Source organism: Hyla sarda, chromosome 6, assembly GCF_029499605.1.
Source record: "Hyla sarda isolate aHylSar1 chromosome 6, aHylSar1.hap1, whole genome shotgun sequence".
Taxonomy (NCBI): Eukaryota; Metazoa; Chordata; class Amphibia; order Anura; family Hylidae; genus Hyla; species Hyla sarda.
Genome location: NC_079194.1, coordinates 65,121,011 through 65,138,540, shown reverse-complemented (window position 1 = coordinate 65,138,540; position 17,530 = coordinate 65,121,011).

The window sequence follows — 17,530 nt, the reverse complement described above, 5'->3', positions numbered from 1 at the left end:
CTTTGGAACAGTCGTCCGAGAAAATGAAAAATTTATTTTTTCATTTGCACAGCCCACTGTTCCAAAGATCTGTCAAATGCCAGTGGGGTGTAAATACTGTACACCTTATTACATTATGTGAGGGGTGTAATTTCCAAAATGGGGTCACATGTGGGGGGGGGGGTACCATTGTTCTGGCACCACGGGAGCTTTGTAAACGCACATGGCTCCAAACTTCTATTCCAATCAAATTTTCTCTCCAAAAGTTCAATGGCGCTCCTTCTCTTCTGAGCATTGTAGTTCACCCGCAGAGCACTTTCATCCACATATGGTGTATTTCCATACTCAGAAGAAATGGGGTTACAAATTTTGGGAGGCTTTTTCTCCAATTACCCCTTGTGAAAATGAAAAATTTGGGTTAACACCAGCATTTTAGTGAAAAAAAATCTAATTTTTCATTTTCATATCCAACTTTAGCAGAAATTTGTCAAGCACCTGTGGGGTGTTAAGGCTCACTGTACCCCTTGTTACTTTCCTTGAGGGGTGTAGTTTCCAAAGTAGTATGCCATTTTTTTTTTTTTTTTTTGCTGTTCTGGCACCAGAGGGTCTTCCTAAATGGGACATGCCCCCCATAAACCATTTCAGGAAAATTTGCTTTCCAAAAGCCAAATGTGACTTCTCTTCTGAGCATTGTAGTGCGCCAGCAGAGCAATTGACGTCCACACATGGGGTATTTCCATACTCAGAAGAGATGGGGTTACAAATTTTTGGGGGCATTTTCTCCTATTACCCCTTGTAGAAAAATAAAAGTTGTCAAACACCTGTGAGGTGTTAAGGCTCAGTGGAACCCTTGTTACGTTCCTTGATGGGTGTACTTTCCAAAATAGTATGCCATGTTGTTGTTTTTTTCTGTTCTGGCACCATAGGGGTTTCCTAAATGTGACGTGCCCCACAAAAGCCATTTCAGAAAAACTCACTGTCCAAAATCCCATTGTCGCTCCTTCCCTTCTAAGCCTTGTAGTGCACCCACAGACCACTTGACATCCACATATGAGTTATTTCCTTACTTGGGAGAAATTGTGTTACAAATTTTGGGGGGCTTTTTCTCCTTTAACCCCTTGCAAAATTTCAAAAACTGGATCTACAAGAACATGCGGGTGTAAAAAAATGAAGATTTTGAATTTTCTCCTTTACCTTGCTGCTATTCCTGTGAAACACCTAAAGGGTTAACACACTTACTGAATGTAATTTTGAATACTTTGAGGGGTGCAGTTTTTATAATGGGGTCAATTGTGGGGTATTTCTAATAAGAAGACCCCTCAAATCCACTTCAAAACTGAACTGGTCCCTGAAAAATTCTGATTTTGTGGAAAATTGATGCTATACTTTGAAGCCCTCTGATGTCTTCCAAAAGTAAAAACATGTCAACTTCATGATGCCAACATAAAGTAGACATATTGTACATGTGAATCAATATATAATTTATTTGGAATATCCATTTTCCTTACAAGCAGAGTTTTAAAGTTAGAAAATTGCTAAATTTTCATGAAATTTTGGGATTTTTCACCAAGAAAGGATGCAAGTAACAATGAGAATTTACCACTGTGTTAAAGTAGAATATGTCACGAAAAAGCAATCTCGGAATCAGAATAATCGCTAAAAGCATTCCAGAGTTATTAATGCATAAAGTGACAGTGGTCAGAATTGCAAAAGGGCTCAGTCCTTAAGGGATTAAGGAGTATCTATCACTTAACTAAACTTTTAATATATTGTTCCTTATGTAATTATAAGACACTTTGCTATTTGCCAGCGGTAAAAGAACTTCACTTTATTTCACGATCAGACATCAGTAAAAGCACTCACATGGCAGTCCATAAAAACAGGAACGCTGAAACATGCATGACGACATTTCTGGTCTTGCAACCTTTATCAAATGCATTTTTATGGACTGCCGTGTGAGTGCTTTTACTGATGTCTGATCGTGAAATAAAGTGAAGTTCTTTTACCGCTGGCTACTTGCTGTTTTCTACATTGCGTTGGAGATTTGCCGTGCGGACGGGTCGTGGGAGCTGACTTCTCTTGCTTGACACTTTGCTATTTACTTGGTCTTAAAAAAAAATTTCACTAAAATGCTGATGTTACCCTAAATTTTTCATTTTCACAAGGGGTAATTGGAGAAAAAGCCCCCCAAAATGTGTAACCCCATTTCTTCTGAGTAAGAACATACCCCATATGTGGATGTAAAGTGCTCTGCGGGTGAACTACAATGCTCAGAAGAGAAGGAGCGCCATTGAGCGTTTGGTGAGAGAATTTGGTTGGAATAGAAGTTGGGGGCCATGTGCGTTTACAAATCCCCCCGTGGTGCCAGAACAGTGGACCCCCCCCCCACATGTGACCCCATTTTGGAAACTACACCCTTAAAGAATTTAATAAGGGGTGCAATGTACATTTACACCCCACTGGCGTTTGACAGATCTTTGGAACAGTGGGCTGTGCAAATGAAAAATAAAATTTTTCATTTTCACGGACCACTGTTCCAAAAATCTGTCTGACACATGTGGGGTGTAAATGCTCACTGTACCCCTTATTACATTCCGTGAGGGGTGTAGTTTCCAAAATAGGGTCACATTTGGGGGGGGTCCACTGTTCTGGCACTATGGGGGCTTTGTAAACACACAAAAACACACTTCAATTTCGGACACATTCTCTCTCCAAAATCCCAATGGCGCTCCTTCTCTTCTGAGCATTGTAGTGCACCAGCAGAGCACTTTACATCCACATATGGGGTATGTTCTTACTCAGAAGAAATGGGGCTACATTTGGGGGGATTTTTTCCTATTCTCTGTTATGAAAATGAAAAATTTAACACCAGCATTTTAGTGAAAAAAATTTTTTTTTTCATTTTCACATCCAACTTTAACAAAAATTTGTCAAACACCTGTGGGGTGTTAATGCTCATTATACCCCTTGTTATGTTCCGTGAGGGGTGTAGTTTCCGAAATGGGGTCACATGTGGGTATTTATTGTTTTGCGTTTATGTCAGAACCGTGCACTATGTACATAGTGCGCTCTCACTCCTGAGCCTTGTTGTGCGTCCGCAGAACATTTTACGCCCACATATGGGGTATTTCCGTATTCAGGAGAAATTGCGTTACAAATTTTGGGGGTCTTTTTTTTCCTTTTACCGCTTGTGAAAATTAAAAGTATGGGGCAACACCAGCATGTTAGTGTAAAAATAATTTTTTTTAACACTAACATGCTAGTGTAGACCCCAACTTTACCTTTTCATAAGTGGTAAAAGGAGAAAAAGACCCCCAAAATTTGTAACACAATTTCTCCCAAGTACGGAGATACCCCATATGTGGCCCTAAACTGTTTCCTTGAAATACAACGGCTCCAAAGCGAGAGAGCTCCATGTACATTTGAGGCCTGAATTTGGGATTTGAATCCACCACAAAAATACCCCACGGCAGTGTTTCCCAAACAGGGTGTCTCCAGCCGTTGCTGTTGCAAAACTCCCAGCATGCCTGGACAGTCATATTTTACTTTTTATTTTGTGTAGTGTAGTGTAGTGCTTTTAGGATACATTCACACTGTTGGGTTTACAGTGAGTTTCTCGCTGGGAGTTTGAGCTGCGGCTGAAAATTTGCTGCATCTCAAACTTGCAGCAGAAAACTTGCTGTACATCCACCGGTGTGAATGTACCCTGTACATTCACATGGGGGGGGGGGGGGGCAAACCTCCAGCTGTTGCAAAACTACAACTCCCAGCATGCACTGACAGGCCATACATGCTGGGAGTTGTAGTTATGGAACAGCTGGAGGCACATTGGTTGCGAAACACTGAGCGTTTGTTACTTAACTCAGTGTTTTCGCGACCAGTGTGCCTCCAGCTGTTGCAAAACTACAACTCCCAGCATGTAAAGTCTCTCAGTGCATGCTGGGAGTTGTATTTTTGCAACAGCTGGAGGCACACTGGTTGCGAAACACTGAGTTAGGTAACAAACTCGGTTTCACAACCAATGTGTCTCTGCAACAATCAGCATGCATTGACAGTCGAAGGGCTGAGAGTTGTAGTTTTGCAACAGCTGGAGGCACACTGCTACAACTCCCAGCATGCCCTTTGGTAGTCTGTGCATGATGGGAGTTGTAGTTATGCAACAGCTGAATGCACACTTTTTCATAGAAAAAATGTGCCTCCAGCTGTTGCATAACTACAACCCCCAGCATGCACAGACTACCAAAGGGCATGTTGGAAGTTGTAGTTGGAACTCCAGCTGTTGCAAAACTACAACTCCCAGCATGCCCTTTGGCTTTGCATTCTGTGAGTTGTTGCTAAGCAACAGTAGGAAGTGAACAAGCCTCACCTCCTGTTGTATCCTGCCGCCGGGACCGCCGCCGCTGTATCCTGCCGCCGGGACCGATCTTGCTGCTCCTGTCACCGCCACCAATCCTGAGGGGACCCCCGCCGGACCAGGGAAAGGTAGGAGATCTCCGCTCCGATCGCCATCCCGATCACTGCCCAGCAGGTCCGTTATTGGTTGGTCTGACCCATCAATCACGTGATCGTGAGGCGGCACCCGTGCCACCTCACTCCTGCTGGGTAAGGGTGAATGGGGCTGTCTCGGACAGCCCCATTCACCCTTTTTTTCTGGGTCACCAGAGACCCGATTGACCCGGAATAGCCACAAATCGCCAATCAGATTTGCTGCAATAGATATCAGCAGTCATCCCTTTCCGATCACCGCGTCCGGAGACGTGGTGATCCAGGAAAGCTGTGCCGTAAATGTACGGCGCTGTGTGCTAAGTACTTCTTAGCAGCGCCGTACATTTACGGTGCTCGTCCTTAACCCCTTCACGATGAGCGACGTACATGTACGGCGCCGCAAAGTGTCACTTGGCGCGTGGCGACGTACATGTACATTGCAGGGTTCCAGAAGCGCCGCGTCACCGGTAGCGGTGATCGGGCCGGGATGACTGCTGTTATCTAACATCATCCTGAGACCCCCCCCATGACCGCGATGGGCGCAAATCGCAGGTCAATTCTGGGGGGGTTAAAGTTCAGTTCCCCCGCTTTACCCACCTATCGGTGTCCGGGCAAAACGGGGGAACTGTACAGGAGTGGTCGGCGCCGAAGGTCCCTTACCTGGATCCCGGATCCCGGATCCCCGAGCGCGATCCTCCCCCACGTGCGGCGGGGGCGGCAGCAATACTTCCGGGTCCTGCTAGGTGAGTTGTTGCCTAGCAACATCCGGAGGGCCACAGTTTACAGTGGTCTCTAAACCGTGGCCCTCCAGATGTTGCAAAACTACAACTCCCAGCATGCCCAGACAGCTGTTTGCTGTGTGGGCATGCTGGGACTTGTAGTTTTGCAATATTTAGAGGGGTTCAGGTTGTAGATCACTAAGTGGTCTCAAACTGTAGCCCTCCAGATGTTGCAAAACTACAAATTTCAGCATGCCCAGACAGCAGTTTGCTGTCTGGGCATGCTGCGAGTTGTAGTTTTGCAACATCTGGAGTGCCACAGTTTTAAGATCACTGGACAGTGATTTACAACCTGAACCCCTCTAAATCTTGCAAAACTACAACTCCCAGCATTCACAAACATCATAAGGCTGTCTTGGCATGCTGGGAGTTGTACTTGCGTGCCTCCAGCCATTGCATAACTACATCTCCCAGCATGCCCTTCCGCAATCAGTACATGCTGGGAGTTGTAGTTTTGCAACAGCTGGAGGCACACTGGTTGGAAAATACTAAGTTAGGTCATAGAACCTAACTCAAGGTATTCCAACCAGTGTGCCTCCAGCTGTTGCAAAACTACAACTCCCAGCATGCATGGTCTGTCAGTGCATGCTGGAAGTTGTAGTTTTGACCCCCCTCCCATGTGAATGTACAGGCTACATTCAAACTGGCGGCAGATTACAGTGAGTTCCACGCTACAAATTTGAGCTGCGGCAAATTTTCCGCCGCAGCTCAAACTCCTAGCGGGAGACTCAGTGTAATCCTCCGTCAGTGTGAATGTAACCTAAAAACACTACACTACACTAACATAAAATAAAGAGTAAAACACTACACTACACTAACATAAAATAAAGAGTAAAACACTACATATATACGTACACTGCCCCCCCCACCACCCCCCTCCCCAATAAAAATGAAAAAACGTATTGTACGGCAGTGTTTCTAAGATGGAGCCTCCAGCTGTTGCAAAACAAAAACTCCCAGCATTTCTGGACAGCAATTGACTGTCCAAGCATGCTGGGAGTTTTACAACAGCTGGAGGCACCCTGTTTGGGAATCACTGGCATAGAATACCCCTATGTCCACCCCTATGCGAGTCCCTAATTCAGGCCTCAAATGCGCATGGCGCTCTCACTTTGGAGCCCTGTCGTATTTCAAGGCAACAGAAAAGGGTCACATATGGTGTATCGCCGTACTCGGGAGAAATTGCCTAACAAATTTTGGGGGGCTTTTTCTCCTTATACCTCTATGAAAAGGAACAGTTGGGGTCTACACCAGTATGTTAGTGTAAAAAAATTTACAGTTACATGCTGGTGTTGCCCTATACTTTTCATTTTCACAAGAGGTAAAAGGGAAAAACACCCCTCAAAATTTGTAACGCAATTTCTCCCGAGTACGGAGATACCCCATATGTGGGCGCGAAGTGCTCTGGGGGCGCACAACAAGGCCCAGAAGGGAGAGTGCGCCATGTACATTTAAGGTGATTTGCACATGGGTGGCTGATTGTTACAGCGGTTCTGACAAACGCAAAAAAAAAACACACCCACATGTGACCCCATTTTGGAAACTACACCCCTCACAGAATGTAATAAGGGGTGCAGTGAGAATTTACACCCCACAGGTGTCTGACGGATCTTTGGAACAGTGGTCCGTGAAAATGAAAAATTTTGCACAGCCCACTGTTCCAAAGATCTGTCAGATGGGCTCCATCCTTAAGGGGTTGAAGGGGTTCTCCGGTGGAAAACTTTTTTTTTTTATGAACTGGTGCCAGAAAGTTAAACAGATTTGTAAATTATTTCTATTAAAAAATCTTTATCCTTTTGGTACTTTCTAGCAGCTGTATGCTACAGAGGAAATTCTATTCTTTTTTAATTTATTTTTGTGTTGTCCACAGTGCTCTCTGCTGACACCTCTGTCCGTGTCAGGAACTGTCCAGAGCAGCATAGGTTTGCTATGGGGATTTTCTCCTGCTCTGGACAGTTCCTGATATGGGCATTAGGTGTCAGCAGAGAGCACTGTGGACAACACAAAAAATAAATAAAAAAAATAAAGATTTTCCTCTGTAGCAAACAGCTGCTAAAAAGTAGTGGAAGGATTAAGATTTTTTAATAGAAGTAATTTACAAATCTGTTTAACTTTCTGGTACCAGTTCATTTAAAAAAAAAAGTATTCCACTGGAGTACCCCTTTAAGGACTCAAAAATTATAACGCGTTCAATTTTGCAAATACAGACCCATAAAAGCACTTGTTTTTTGTGTCACATATTGTACTTTGTAATGACATTACTTATATTATAACATAATCTGCGGTGAAACAAAAATTTAACTATTTGTGGGGGGAAATAAAGAAAAAAAAAACGCCATTTTGCAACTTTTTAGGGCTTCCGTTTCTAGGCAGTGCACTTTTCGGTAAAAAATGACACATTATCTTTATTCTGTAGGTTTATAAGGTTACAGGGACACCCAATTTATGTAAGTTTTATTTATTTTACTACTTAAAAAAAACCTATAACTACATGCACCAAAATTAGAATGTTTAAAATTGGCATCTTCTGACCCCTATAAGTTTTTATTTTTGTGCGTATGGGGATATATGAGGGCTTATTTTTTGAGCCGTGGTCTGTAGTTTTTATCGGTACCATTTTTGTTTTGATGGGACCTTTTGATCGCTTTTTACTAATATTTTCATGGAATATAAAGTGACCAAAAGTTCACTATTTTTTTACGTGTATGCCATCGACGGTGCGGTTTAGCTAACCTTATATTTTAATAGTTCGGACATTTACACACGTGACGGTACCACATATGATTATTCTTTTTTATTATTACATTATTTAAAAAATTGTAACTTTCATTGCGGGGGGAGGGGGGGGCTTATTCACATGTATTCTCCAATTTTTTTATACCACTTTTTACTTTTTTTTTTAGTCCCCTTAGGGGGCTATACTATGCAATCTTCTGATTGCATACACAGTTCAATGCTATGTCATTGCACAGCATTGATCAGTGTTACCGGCGCTCTGCTGCTCTAACCTGCTGCGCAGGTATGGAGCACCAGATCGCCGATCGGATGATGAGGAGGCAGGTGAGGACCCTCCTGTCGTCCAGTAAGCTGACCGGGACAGCTCCGCTGAGCTGCCGGGATAACTTCACTTTCAGTTTAGATGCCGCGATCAACTTTGATTGCGGCATCTAAAGGGTTAATGCTGGGCATCGGCCCGATTGTCAATGCCAGGCATTAGCCGTGGGTCCTGGCTGCCTGTAGCAACCGGGAAACACAGGGTTTAACCCGTTCTCCGCTTGTGAGAACAGTTTAAACCCCGTTAGCGGGACACAGGACGTACAGGTATGCCCTGAGTCCTTAAAGGGGTATTCCAGGATTTTTTTTGTATTTGACTATGCTACAGGAGCTGTAAAGTTAGTGTAGTTCATAATATAGTGTCTGTACCTGTGTGTGATGGTTTTCTCACAATTCTTATGTGATTTTTACTCCAATATTTATTTTTACCAGCATACAAAATGACTGTTGTCTCAGATTTTTCCCAGCTTGCAATGCGGCCAAGACCTGACTTACTAGTCAGCTGATGACATGGAGCCTGTCTGCTTCAATAGGTGGAGCGATCGCTTGGTGGGAGAGAGATCAATCTGCAACAGCTGTAGGCACCCTGATTGAAAACCACACTGATTTGAATGGATGCAGCTCATTTATGTTCAATGGGTGTTGTGGCTGATGTGTGGGAGGGTGGAAGATAGAATTGTAGAATTTGTAGTCAAAAATAGAAAAGTCAAAGGAAATACTAGTTCACAAACAGCTAGACGCAGTGTTATGGTAATCTCACAACATAGCCATTTAGCCCCAAGACAAGCGCAGATCCTTCCTAAGCATGTCCATTACTGTCTGCCAGGTACGTACTAAAATCACCTTATGGTGGATAACCCCTTTAAGGACTTGGGAACGGGGGAGTACCCATATGCTTTGCATCCTTAAGCATACTGGAGCGCATTGTCCTCCCCTCATAAGTGCATACCACAAACATACATCTAAGTGGTGTACAATTTTCTTACTGTTAAACTCTTAAGGGCATAGATACTGTGAAAGGCCGGCCAAAACTACACATCTGCTGGTGTTGTAGACAAATACTGTTTAAGCGTAGTGAAGTGTATTGTACTCCCCTCATATATGCACTAAGTATGTCAGGCAGAAAAATGCCAGGACGTGCACAGAGGAGTGGCAGAGGCCTAAATTCATCAGGCAGAGGTTGCAGTAGAATAGGGGTGAGTGGCAGCAGGAGTTGCAGCAAGAGGCCTGAGCTCCCGGTATCAGCTAGACGTCGTGTCTCGATTAGCAACCCATCTGCCGTCATCGATTGGTTAACACGGTCATCCACTTCTTCACAAGTGGCATCTGACACCCCCAGTCAACAGTCGGTGGGTTCCTCAGACACAACCCTTAGTTGGCATGGCCCGGGAGCAGTCCCTGTCCTCCCATTGCCTCTGTCTTATGCTGTTCCATCTCCTAGATAAGTATCTTATGCTGTGGGTTCAGCTCCACTATTTACTGAGGACGATCTAATAGAGAACAGTCAGCAGCTACTGCCCAGCCAAGAAGCGGAGGAGACATCCACCGCTTCCTTCGCTAGGCGGGCAAGTAGTGATGATGAGAGTTACGTGGGAGATAGTGTCGCTAGCGTACAGGCTCCTGAAGCAGACACTGTTGAGGAACCTGAGGAGGACATCAGTGACGTGCAGACAATGAACTCAATGATGATGAAGCTGATCACACTTGGGAGCTAAGTGCAGAAGAGGCTTCATCATCATCAGAAGAAGAGGGTTGCAGGTTGCCCGTGAGGCTGCAGCTGAGCCAGCAAGGTGGTAGCATGTTTGGCAGTCAGCATGGTGGCAGAAGTGGAAATTCTGGAGCCAAACATGCCCGGGGGAGACCAACTACTTAGCAGCAGCCTGCCTTCCCGGAAGGTAGTGGAACAGGGGTTCCTGGAGTCGGCGGCAGTAGCAGTCAATCAGTGAGGACTGTTGGTGGGAAAATCAGCTACTCAGCAGTGTGGCAGTTTTTCATCAAGCATCCGGAGGATGTTAACCTGGCCACATGGAAGATGTGTCGGCAGAAGGTGAAGCGTGGCCAGGGTCGCAATGTTGGCACCTGCGTCAACATATGCATCGTCACAATAAAGCAGCCTGGGAGAACTGTGGCTCTGATGTGGTGATCCAGCCTGCTGCATCAGCCAGTGTAACACCGCTCCCTGTTTCAGCCAGCCAAGGCTCCACCACCTCAGCCAAAGGGAGCTGTGTGTCATATCCATGTTCTGTCGCTCCAGATGCTCCTGCTCCTCCTACTACGAGTCATTCATTCCGCCACCAATCCATCGGCGAAGCCATGTACAAGAGACAACAGTATGCGCCCACTCATCCAACGGCGCAAAAGTTGAATGTGCTCCTGTACAAATTGCTGGTGCTGCAGTCCCTCCCTTTTCAAGTGGTGGAATCTGCACCTTTCAGAGAACTGATGGCTTGTGCTGAGCCGAGGTGGAGAGTCCCAAGCCGTCATTTCTTTCCAAAGAAGGCAGTACCAGCCCTGCACAATTTTGTGGAACAGAAGGTGGGCCAGTCCTTGTGCCTGTCAGTGTGTACCAAAGTGCATGGCAGCGCCGACGTGTGGAGCTGTTATTACGGTCAGGGACAATACATGTCTGTTATGATTCGGCTAGCTGGATGTGGATCCACTGTGTCAGCGAGGGATTGGCGTGGACCGTGTCGGTGGACCGGTTCTAGGGTTTCTACTGGTTTTCACCAGAGCCCGCCGCAAAGCGGGATGGTCTTTCTGCGGCGGTAGCAACCAGGTCGTATCCACCGGCAACGGCTCAACCTCGCTGACTGCTGAGAAGGCGTGGGACAGAAGGACTAGACAGAGGCAAGGTCAGACGTAGCAGAAGGTCGGGGCAGGCGGCAAGGTTCGTAGTCAATGAGGATAGCAGAAGATCTGGAACACAGGCTTTGGACAACACTAACGCTTTCTCTAGCACAAGGCAACAAGATCCGGCAAGGAAGTGCAGGGGAAGTGAGGTAATATACACAGGGAGCAGGTGGAAGCCAATTAGACTGATTGGGCCAGGCACCAATCACTGGTGCACTGGCCCTTTAAATCTTAGAGAGCTGGCGCGCGCGCCCTAGAGAGCGGAGCCGCGTGCGCCAGAACATGACAGCCGGGGAGCGGGACAGGTAAGTGGCTTGGGATGCGATTCGCGAGCGGGCGCGTCGCGCTATGCGAATCGCATCCCCATCATGAATGACAGTGCAGCGCTCCCGGTCAGCGGGTCTGACCGGGGCGCTGCAGAAAGGAGAACGCCGCGAGCGCTCCGGGGAGGGGCAGGGACCCGGAGCGCTCGGCGTAACAATGTCGTTTACGGCCCACTGGGTGAATGTGGTTCTTGCACAGCCACAACAGCAACTTGGACAGGTCCCGCCGCTTCTGCCTTCACACTCTCCAGCCGTTGGTCCTGTGACAGTGTATGACTCTGCCTCCTTATCCTCCACCATGTCCTCAACCTCCACTGCACGGCCATGTGAAGTACAGCCTCCATGCTGTTCTTCACATGGTTTGCTTTGGCGAACGGAGTCACACAAAGAGGAACTTCTAAAAGTAATTCATCAAGAAATCAAATCATGGCTTACGCCCTGAAAACTGTAAATAGGAACCATGGTGACCGACAACAGGAAGAACATCTTGTCTGTGACAAGTAAACCTGAGACATGCGCCCTGTATGGATCACGTGTTCACTCTTGTTGTCAGCCACTATATGGTCTGCTCTTGCTGCCGCCAACTCCAGGGTGTGCCATTCAGCCACTATATGATTTCCTCATGCTTCCGCCACCTTCAGGCTGTGTCACTGTACTGCCATGTGGTCTCCTCATGCTGTTGGCACATTAAATAAAACTTTTTAGTTTCCTCTATTTGAAATCTTCAATTTAAATGTTAAATGGTCCCTATGGTCTCATCACACTGTTGCCACCTCCAGGCTGGGTCATTGAGCCACTATATGGTCTCCTCATGCTGCCGCCACCTCCACGCTGTGTCATTCAGCCACTAGATGTTCTCCTCATTCTGATGCCACCTCCAGACTCTGTCATAGTGCCCTGCTCTGCGACAGTGATTCTAATAGCGATGTCTCTAATTTGCATGTCATACGGAATAACAGTATTATTTAATTGTCATTCATTTGTATTAAAAATGTCATTAGCCATTTTTAATACAGATTCGCTGCGAATAAATTCGGATTGAACCAAATTTTTGGGAAAATTCTGCGAATCGGCCGAATCAAATTTTTCAAAAAATTCGCTCATCTCTAATGTCAATGGCTGGAAGAACCGACCAATCAGAATGGACATTTCACTGGTAAAACCCCTGTATTACTGAAGTGTATGCACTGTCTGGCAGCGCCCCCTACAGTACAGGGAGGTATTACATTTTCTGTACTACTCTTTAAGGGTATGTTCACACTACGGAGTGTGAAGGGAATCCCCGCTCGCAGAATTCCGCGAGCGGAGATTCAGCCTGGCAGCCGACGGCGGTGGTAGGACTGCGCGGCACTGCGCCGTCACCATTGACTATGCAGTACTTGCGGACTTCCGCTGAAATTCCGCAGTGTGAACGGGTCTCGCGGAGACCCATTCACACTAATGTTAAGTTCACACCGCGGAATTCCTTAGTGTGAACATACCATAACTGTGTCACGGTTAGCTGAACACCAGGGAAGGGCGGCTCCATTTTACTTTTTTTTAGGACACTGTGTGTACTGTACAGGACCCTGAAGAAATTCCTGTTCTCTACATATAGACAGTGATTACAGCTCCCAGTAGATCTTTCTTACTTTTATATGTAAGGATTTGCTTCATCTGTATTAGTTATCTACAAATTTTTCTTTAATCCTCACTTTTTCCTATTTTTGTTTGACATGTTGGGGATTCAGAACCAATTACCGGGTTTCCATAGAGTTATGGTCTCAACCTACAATGGTTTCAACATACAATGGCCCTCCTGGAACCAATTAATGTTGTAACTAGAGGGACTACTGTATAGTAGCAGAGCAAAAGACTACACATCATAATACAGACTGTACTGTATATGTTTATATTAATTAAAGGAGTACTCTAGTGCAGAGTATTCCTGCTCCGTTCTGCCCGGGCTGCAAAATAAATGAAAATGAACCATCACTCACCTCCCTGGGTTCCCGCGGAGCGCCACTACAGCTGTTCGGTCCTCCGGTCCATCTCCTTCATACTTCCGGGTGTAACGAAGCGTCACATGGCGCTCAGCCTATTGCCGTCCGAGGCTAAACATCGCGGCGGCCGGCGATAGGCTGAGCGCCATGTGACGCTTCGTTACACCCGGAAGTATGAAGAGGATGGACTGGAGGACCGATCAGCTGTAGTGGCGCTCCGCGGGAACCCAGGGAGGTGAGTGATGGTTCATTTTCATATATTTTGCAGCCCGGGCAGAACGGAGCAGGAATACTCTGCACTAGAGTACTCCTTTAATTTAAATAAAACAAAACCATACTATTATAAGAGTATAGCACAGGGGTCTCCAAACTGTGGACATCCAGATGTTGCAAAACGACAACACCCAGCATGCCCGGACAGCCAACGGCTGTCCGGGCATGCTGGGCGTTGCGGTTTTGCAACATCTGGAGGTTCACATTTTGCAAACCACTGTTATAACGTCTTTCTATTTTACACTTTATGTGCACAACTTTCGGGTTTATCAAATTCGGGTTATCAAATTCCGTACCGCCGGTTAATATTCCATGCGAAAATAAATAATAAAAAAATTCCACAGCGTGTGGGTGAGATTTTTTTTAAAAACATTAACCCATTGCTAGTGTATTTCACTGCAGAATTTTCATGCGGAAATTTGCCTAGAAAATCTGCTAAATTTCCGCCCCGTGTGAACGTTCCCTAAAAGGTAGACATGCATTTGTAGCTCAGGCTGGAGTGGCGTGACATGAGGCAGTGTAGGAATGACTCCTGTGTGCCAGTGATAGCCTTTCTTCTCTAGGACCCATGCAGCAGAGCTGTCGAGGAAGGTGGAGCCTCCACTCTGAAGCCTGGAAATGAAAGTAGCGAAATCCACTGGGTAGAAAAACTGGCTTCTATAGCAACATATGCTACATTATAGGGCACGTTGTTTCCTACAAGAACCTCGCTGATCCTGCGGAGGAACCCATGCCTATCTCTAGACAGCTGCTAAGGTATGAGAGGTGGGGGGTGTAAGGGGGGCTGCATCTGGGCTTTCCAGGCAACTACATAGTGGAGCAGGAAGTTTGTTCCCCCCAGAAGAGCCGAATACTACATCCTGTCCTGCAGGTCATGTAGCATGTCGTTCCTCGCCTCTCCTCTTCCTGCATGTGATCAGTGACAGGCTCACGTCCACCAGCTCTTCTGTTGGGTGATGGAAAAATAGTAAAAACATTTTCTGCAAAGGCCTGTGTACACGAGCGGCTATTGATCCAGTGTGAACAATAACAAGCCGTTCCTTTTTAAAAATTTTATTTTTTACAAGTGGTTACTATCTGTGATCACACGATGAATTGCCCGCTGTACTTGTACCCGTGTACACATAGCGACTATCTGTGATCGCAGGGTGACTTGCCCCCCTGTACTTGCATCTGATTATATATTGCGACTATACGTGATCATAGGGTTAATTGCCCCTTGTATTTGTACCTGAATACATATAACGACTATACGTGATCATTGGGTAAATTGCCCCCTGTACCTGCACGTGTTTACACATAGCGACCATGATCACAGGGTGAATTGCCCCCTGTACTGGCATCTGATTATATATAGCGACTAGACGTGATCATAGGGTTAATTGCCCCTTGTATTTGTACCTGAATACATATAACGACTATACGTGATCATTGGGTAAATTGCCCCCTGTACCTGCACGTGTTTACACATAGCGACCATGATCACAGGGTGAATTGCCCCCTGTACTTGCATCTGATTATATATAGCGACTATACGTGATCATAGGGTTAATTGCCCCTTGTATTTGTACCTGAATACATATAACGACTATACGTGATCATTGGGTAAATTGCCCCCTGTACCTGCACGTGTTTACACATAGCGACCATGATCACAGGGTGAATTGCCCCCTGTACTTGCATCTGATTATATATAGCGACTATACGTGATCATAGGGTTAATTGCCCCTTGTATTTGTACCTGAATACATATAACGACTATACGTGATCATTGGGTAAATTGCCCCCTGTACCTGCACGTGTTTACACATAGCGACCATGATCACAGGGTGAATTGCCCCCTGTACTGGCATCTGATTATATATAGCGACTAGACGTGATCATAGGGTTAATTGCCCCTTGTATTTGTACCTGAATACATATAACGACTATACGTGATCATTGGGTAAATTGCCCCCTGTACCTGCACGTGTTTACACATAGCGACCATGATCACAGGGTGAATTGCCCCCTGTACTTGCATCTGATTATATATAGCGACTATACGTGATCATAGGGTTAATTGCCCCTTGTATTTGTACCTGAATACATGTAACGACTATACGTGATCATTGGGTAAATTGCCCCCTGTACCTGCACGTGTTTACACATAGCGACCATGATCACAGGGTGAATTGCCCCCTGTACTTGCACCCGTTTATACACAGTGACTAACTATAATCATAGGGTGAATTGCCTCATGTATTTGTACCCATTTACACAGTGACTCTCTGTTTATATACAGTGGTCCCTCAACATACGATGGTAATTCGTTCCAAATGAACCATCGTTTGTTGAAACCATCGTATGTGGAGGGAGCCGTGCAATGTTAAATATAGGAAGGTATACTCACCTGTCCTCGCCGCTCCGGACCGTCACCGCTGCCCTGGATGTCGCCGTCCATCACTGTCGCCGCGTCCCCATGGTGTCCCCGCCGCTCCAGAGCGTCTCTGCTGCCCGGGATCGTCGTTCCTTATCGCCGTCATCACGTCGCTGCTCCTATTGGATGACGGGACGGCGTGCGTGGCGACATGATGACGACGATGGAGAGCGACGGCAATGCAAGGGATCCCGAAGAGGCTGGTCCGGAGTGCCGGGGACAGGTAAGTGATTGTCACCAGACCACACGGGGCAACTGAGGCTGGGTTCACACTATGTTTTCTCCCATACGGGAGCGCATACGGCAGGGGGGAGCTAAAACCTCGCGCTCCCGTATGCCTTCGTATGCGCTCCCGTATGTCATTCATTTCAATGAGCCGGCCGGAGTGAAACGTTCGGTCCGGTCGGCTCATTTTTGCTCCGTATGCGCTTTTACGACCGGACCTCAAACCGTGGTTGACCACAGTTTTAGGTCCGGTTGTAAAAGCGCATACGGCGCAAAAATGAGCCGACCGGACCGAACGTTTCACTCCGGCCGGCTCATTGAAATGAATGACATACGGGAGCGCATACGGTCACATACGGGAGCGCGAGGTTTTAGCTCCCCCCTGCCGTATGCGCTCCCGTAAGGGAGAAAACGTAGTGTGAACCCAGCCTCAAACGGCTCTCCGGTGGCAGCTGAAGCAGTCTGCGCTGCCCGATAGCCGTTTATGCGATGGCCCGACATACAAAAGCATCGTATGTTGATGCTGCCTTCAACATGCGATGGCCTCTGAGAGGCCATCATATGTTGAAATTATTGTATGTCGGGGCCATCGTAGGTCGGGGGGTCACTGTATATATATATAGAGAGACCATCTACAATCATAGGGGAAATTGCCCCCTGTACTTGTATCCGTTCACATAGTGACTATACAAGATCACAGGGTGACTTGTCCAATGTACTTGTACCTGTTTATACATAGTGACTATCTGTAATGACAATTTCCTCCTGTACTTTCACCCGTTTACACATTGTGACTATACGTGATCACAGTAAATTGCCCCCTGTACTTGTATCCGTTCACATAGTGACTATACAAGATCACAGGGTGACTTGTCCAATGTACTTGTACTTGTTTATACATAGTGACTATCTGTGATGACAATTTCCTCCTGTACTTTCATCCGTTTACACATTGTGACTATACGTGATCACAGTAAATTGCCCCCCTGTACTTGTACCCCTTTAGGGTGCGTTCACACTGCGGAATCTCCGCTCGCTGAATTTCTTCGAGCGGAGATTCCGTCTGGATATACTTCGGATATACCGCTCAAGCAGGGTTTATTTGCGCCTTTTGGTTTACACATTTCTGCTGATTTTGAGTTGTAATCCACTGATTTTGCC